General features: G+C 52.4%; 1 long non-coding RNA gene across 1 annotated transcript; it reads left to right on the plus strand.

Annotated features, from left to right (window-relative positions):
* The first annotated feature begins 853 nt into the window (after positions 1-853).
* On the plus strand, positions 854-4,750 carry LOC140132332 (uncharacterized). The gene is made up of 2 exons (XR_011855591.1): positions 854-3,519; positions 3,620-4,750. It is a non-coding gene; the product is annotated as an uncharacterized lncRNA (long non-coding RNA).
* The last annotated feature ends 2,095 nt before the right edge of the window (positions 4,751-6,845 follow it).

The following is a 6,845-nucleotide window of genomic DNA, read 5'->3' on the forward strand; positions in this document are numbered from 1 at the left end:
TTCTATATACTGGGGGCCTTCTATATATACTGGGGGCCTTCTATATACTGGGGGCCTTCTATATATACTGGGGGTCCTTCTATATACTGGGGGGCCTTCTATATATACTGGGGGTCCTTCTATATACTGGGGGCCTTCTATATATACTGGGGGCCTTCTATATATACTGGGGGCCTTCTATATATACTGGGGGGCTTCTATATATACTGGGGGTCCTTCTATATACTGGGGGGCCTTCTATATATACTGGGGGTCCTTCTATATACTGGGGGGCCCTCTATATATACTGGGGGGCCTTCTATATATACTGGGGGTCCTTCTATATACTGGGGGGCCCTCTATATATACTGGGGGGCCTTTTATATATACCGGGGTCCTTCTATATATACTGGGGGTCCTTCTATATACTGGGGGCCTTCTATATACTGGGGGTCCTTCTATATATACTGGGGGCCTTCTATATATACTGGGGGTCCTTCTATATACTGGGGGGCCTTCTATATACTGGGGGGCCTTCTATATATACTGGGGGTCCTTCTATATATACTGGGGGGGCCTTCTATATATACTGGGGGTCCTTCTATATACTGGGGGCCTTCTATATATACTGGGGGCCTTCTATATATACTGGGGGCCTTCTATATATACTGGGGGGCTTCTATATATACTGGGGGTCCTTCTATATACTGGGGGGCCTTCTATATATACTGGGGGTCCTTCTATATACTGGGGGGCCCTCTATATATACTGGGGGGCCTTCTATATATACTGGGGGTCCTTCTATATACTGGGGGGCCCTCTATATATACTGGGGGGCCCTCTATATACTGGGGGCCTTCTATATATACTGGGGGGCCTTTTATATATACCGGGGTCCTTCTATATATACTGGGGGTCCTTCTATATATACTGGGGGCCTTCTATATAGTGGGGGTCCTTCTATATACTGGGGGGGGGGTTCCCAGAGTTAATTGTGAGATCTTATGTAAATGTAGATTTATTTATTCAGAAATGTTTTGTAGCTTCACCTGCGGATCCTGTTACCTGGATAATCCGTCACTTTTATATCCTAGAGGTTCAGGCTCCGCCCACAATCTGTTGCGCGCCCGTTACGTGGATCTGACTGAGAACTGGGACCCTAGCGATCCGTCGTAGATGTAACAGGTCACAGCAGAATGGGGGTCCCGTTATCACTAGTAGATGGAGCAGGTCACAGCAGAATGGGGGTCCCGTTATCACTAGTAGATGGAGCAGGTCACAGAATAATGGGGGTCCCGTTATCACTAGTAGATGGAGCAGGTCACAGCAGAATGGGGGTCCCGTTATCACTAGTAGATGGAGCAGGTCACAGCAGAATGGGGGTCCCGTTATCACTAGTGGATGGAGCAGGTCACAGAAGAATGGGGATCCCGTTATCACTAGTGGATGGAGCAGGTCACAGCAGAATGGGGGTCCCGTTATTACTAGTGGATGGAGCCGGTCACAGAAGAATGGGGGTCCTGTTATCACTAGTAGATGGAGCAGGTCACAGCAGAATGGGGATCCCGTTATCACTAGTGGATGGAGCCGGTCACAGAAGAATGGGGGTCCTGTTATCACTAGTAGATGGAGCAGGTCACAGCAGAATGGGGGTCCTGTTATCACTAGTAGATGGAGCAGGTCACAGCAGAATGGGGGTCCCGTTATTACTAGTGGATGGAGCAGGTCACAGCAGAATGGGGGTCCCGTTATCACTAGTAGATGGAGCAGGTCACAGAATAATGGGGGTCCCGTTATCACTAGTAGATGGAGCAGGTCACAGAATAATGGGGGTCCCGTTATCACTAGTAGATGGAGCAGGTCACAGCAGAATGGGGGTCCCGTTATCACTAGTAGATGGAGCAGGTCACTGCAGAATGGGGGTCCCGTTATCACTAGTAGATGGAGCAGGTCACAGCAGAATGGGGGTCCTGTTATCACTAGTGGATGGAGCAGGTCACAGAAGAATGGGGATCCCGTTATCACTAGTGGATGGAGCAGGTCACAGCAGAATGGGGGTCCCGTTATTACTAGTGGATGGAGCAGGTCACAGCAGAATGGGGATCCCGTTATCACTAGTAGATGGAGCAGGTCACAGCAGAATGGGGGTCCCGTTATCACTAGTAGATGGAGCAGGTCACAGAATAATGGGGGTCCCGTTATCACTAGTAGATGGAGCAGGTCACAGAATAATGGGGGTCCCGTTATCACTAGTAGATGGAGCAGGTCACAGAATAATGGGGGTCCCGTTATCACTAGTGGATGGAGCAGGTCACAGCAGGATGGGGGTCCCGTTATCACTAGTGGATGGAGCAGGTCACAGAAGAATGGGGGTCCTGTTATCACTAGTAGATGGAGCCGGTCACAGAAGAATGGGGGTCCTGTTATCACTAGTAGATGGAGCAGGTCACAGCAGAATGGGGGTCCCGTTATCACTAGTGGATGGAGCTGGTCACAGAAGAATGGGGATCCCGTTATCACTAGTGGATGGAGCAGGTCACAGAAGAATGGGGGTCCTGTTATCACTAGTGGATGGAGACGGTCCCCGCACAGCAGAATGGGGGTCCCGTTATTACTAGTGGATGGAGAAGGTCACAGAAGAATGGGGGTCCCGTTATCACTAGTGGATGGAGCAGGTCACAGAAGAATGGGGATCCCGTTATCACTAGTGGATGGAGCCGGTCACAGAATAATGGGGGTCCCGTTATCACTAGTGGATGGAGCAGGTCACCGCACAGCAGAATGGGGGTCCCGTTATCACTAGTAGATGGAGCTGGTCACAGAATAATGGGGGTCCCGTTATCACTAGTGGATGGAGCAGGTCACAGAAGAATGGGGATCCCGTTATCACTAGTGGATGGAGCCGGTCACAGAAGAATGGGGATCCTGTTATCACTAGTAGATGGAGCAGGTCACAGCAGAATGGGGGTCCCGTTATCACTAGTAGATGGAGCAGGTCACTGCAGAATGGGGGTCCCGTTATCACTAGTGGATGGAGCAGGTCACAGAATAATGGGGGTCCCGTTATCACTAGTAGATGGAGCAGGTCACAGCAGAATGGGGGTCCCGTTATCACTAGTGGATGGAGCAGGTCACAGAATAATGGGGGTCCCGTTATCACTAGTAGATGGAGCAGGTCACAGCAGAATGGGGATCCCGTTATCACTAGTAGATGGAGCAGGTCACTGCAGAATGGGGGTCCCGTTATCACTAGTAGATGGAGCAGGTCACAGCAGAATGGGGGTCCTGTTATCACTAGTGGATGGAGCAGGTCACAGAAGAATGGGGGTCCTGTTATCACTAGTAGATGGAGCAGGTCACCGCACAGCAGAATGGGGGTCCCGTTATCACTAGTGGATGGAGCAGGTCACAGAATAATGGGGGTCCCGTTATCACTAGTGGATGGAGCAGGTCACAGAAGAATGGGGGTCCCGTTATCACTAGTGGATGGAGCAGGTCACAGAAGAATGGGGGTCCTGTTATCACTAGTAGATGGAGCAGGTCCCCGCACAGCAGAATGGGGGTCCCGTTATCACTAGTAGATGGAGCAGGTCCCCGCACAGCAGAATGGGGGTCCCGTTATCACTAGTAGATGGAGCAGGTCACAGCAGAATGGGGATCCCGTTATCACTAGTGGATGGAGCAGGTCACAGCAGAATGGGGGTCCCGTTATCACTAGTAGATGGAGCAGGTCTCCGCACAGCAGAATGGGGGTCCCGTTATCACTAGTAGATGGAGCAGGTCCCCGCACAGCAGAATGGGGGTCCCGTTATCACTAGTAGATGGAGCAGGTCCCCGCACAGCAGAATGGGGGTCCCGTTATCACTAGTAGATGGAGCAGGTCCCCGCACAGCAGAATGGGTGTCCTGTTAAGTCCTGGGGTCCCGGTAAGTGGATCACAATCCCAACTATGTCTATAGCTCCAGTTCTCCAGCTCACAGAACCACAAGCCTGATGTGACCTGAAAGATGCGATTCCTATCTGTAACATGACACCAGCAACATGTTTCCAGGTGCTACAGAAAAGAGGCATCTGATGTGACCCTCCCCCTCCAGCCTCTGAGCCTGACTCATCTGAGGTCAAATCTGACTCTTCTCTGCTCGTTGTCACATATAGAGAATTCTAGAAAGGACATTTCATCCCCGACCTGAGGGACTGGGGGTCATAGGGACAAAATCTGGGACTGATATTAAACCTATTGTGAAAAAAAATGTCATCCTTGTTCTTCAGCAGGACAAAGACGTCCTTAAAACAGAGGCCCGGGAGCGGTTCTGGAAACACGGTCCATGTGTGTTCTGCTCGGCTCCCTGCATCCTGGTGATCCCGGCATCTACATCCCATACACACGGGAAGCTGTGACTATGGGATGTGGCCAGGGGTCGGGGTCGTGTCTCCTGGACCTCAGTAGTGTGATACGTGCTGGGGCTTAGATACCTGCTGCTACAATGTTACCATTTATGCTTAAATATTTGACCCAATGTCTCCACAACATAACAGCCGGACAGAACCAGGAGCAGAAGACCCGGTTGTGATCCGGTACATATCCTGCAGCTTCTCTTCGGGTTCTGGAGGTTTTTTTAATATAAATGTTCTATATTTTTATTGCATGTGATTTTTTATGTTTCATGGGATTTGCAGAACCTTTATCAGAACATTCTGGACTTTGTTGACAATCTGAATGTTTCGCTCATAATGAAAGGGTTAAACATCTCAATAAAAATTATTCATGGAACGTTCTCGTATCTGTGTCATCAGGAGGAGATAATGGGAGGTTCTACAAACGTGTCCATGTTATTGCCCCCGGCGCCCCCTGCTGGTGCCCCGCCCATAGCCCCCTGCTGGTGCCCCCGCCCATAGCCCCCTGCTGGTGCCCCGCCCATAGCCCCCTGCTGGTGCCCCACCCATAGCCCCCTGCTGGTGCCACTCCTAGCCCCCTGCTGGTGCCCCACCCATAGCCCCCTGCTGGTGCCCCCGCCAATAGTCCCCTGCTGGTGCCCCCGCCCATAGCCCCCTGCTGGTGCCCCGCCCATAGCCCCCTGCTGGTGCCACTCTTAGCCCCCTGCTGGTGCCCCTCCCATAGCCCCCTGCTGGTGCCCCCGCCCATAGCCCCCTGGTGGTGCCACTCTTAGCCCCCTGCTGGTGCCCCGCTCATAGCCCCCTGCTATTATCATCTTACAATATACAAAGAGGATCGGCCATGAACACTCAGTAACTTTACTCTGTGGAAAGCTGGGTGCAATCAGCCGCATGGACGCCTGGAGTCACAAGGTCTAATGGACTCCTCCAAACCGGAAGGACGCCTCCGCTGGGACCTGTGGTGCCTCCTACAGACACATGTGCAAAGAATTGCCCCCACACTGCCGGCGCTCCCCTGCACTATAATTGCCCCGCTGCATGTTGTGGTCCGGGGAATACCTCCAGTCTGTGGCACCGGCAGACGTGGTAGGAATACGTGAGCGCTCGCCCATGGCGCAGGATTGGGCCCAGACACATGGGAGTCAGACTGGGGTCCTGTATGATTTAGGTGATCTAGAAGTACTTACCTCTCACCCGGGGGTCAGGAACCTTTTGCGCCACAAATCTTAAAATCTAATTGTGTGAGAGCCGTACACTACGTGTAAAGCCGCGTCCTTTATAGCGCTGCCCCATCTTCTGGCAGAATCTTCTAGACTTCTATGGGTCGGCGATAAGAATAAATAATCAGATTTCTCTGCATATGGCGGTGATTTTATCGGATGTAGCGGCCGCTGTACAGGGTGGGCGGAGCCTTGGCACTCTAAGACCTCCCCCCCCCCCCCCAAACAGGCCTCACCCAGGACTCCCCCGGAGTAAAGGCCTTACGTTTGGGGGAAGTCGTATGTTATGTATTTTTTCGGGGGTGTGAACGCTGTATAAAGTCTAATCTGCTGCTGAGGCGATTCCTGGCGGCCATAATAATCCCCTTTATATCTGCCCGGGGGTCCTGGAGGGTCCTGCAGGCAACAGGGGCCAAGACTACGGAGGGAATGATGGGACATGTAGTCTGAGCGCTGCCGCCAATGGGGACCGGATCAGCCGAAAACCACCAGCGCCAGCAGCCCATGGCATCCATCCTAACGACAGGCAGGAGCCCTCTCTGCGAGCCAAAGGTCCCTGACCCCTGGTCCTACCACTCAATATTTTAGTTTAATCCTGAATTGTGCCCTTTATTACCTCCAGGACCCCAAAATCCCCGGCCGGAGGAGACATAGAGCCGCTGACCCCTGGGGTTTTATTACCTCCAGGACCCCACAATCCCCGGCCGGAGGAGACATAGAGCCGCTGACCCCTTTGGTTAATTACCTCCAGGACCCCACAATCCCCGGCCGGAGGAGACAAGAGCCGCTGACCCCTTTGGTTAATTACCTCCAGGACCCCACAATCCCCGGCCGGAGGAGACATAGAGCCGCTGACCCCTGGGGTTTATTACAGAAAGGTTTTATTACCTCCAGGACCCCACAATCCCCGGCCGGAGGAGACATAGAGCCGCTGACCCCTGGGGTTTTATTACCTCCAGGACCCCACAATCCCCGGCCGGAGGAGACATAGAGCCGCTGACCCCTGGGGTTTTATTACCTCCAGGACCCCACAATCCCCGGCCGGAGGAGACACAGAGCCGCTGACCCCTGGAGTTTATTACCTCCAGGACCCCACAATCCCCGGCCGGAGGAGACATAGAGCCGCTGACCCCTGGGGTTTATTACAGAAAGGTTTTTTATATATAAGGAAAGAGTTTCATACGAAGATTATTAATAGTTTACCGGTTTATTGACCTTTAATCTCATTAAAATACAGGCAGTCCCCGGGTT

Source organism: Engystomops pustulosus, chromosome 5, assembly GCF_040894005.1.
Source record: "Engystomops pustulosus chromosome 5, aEngPut4.maternal, whole genome shotgun sequence".
Taxonomy (NCBI): Eukaryota; Metazoa; Chordata; class Amphibia; order Anura; family Leptodactylidae; genus Engystomops; species Engystomops pustulosus.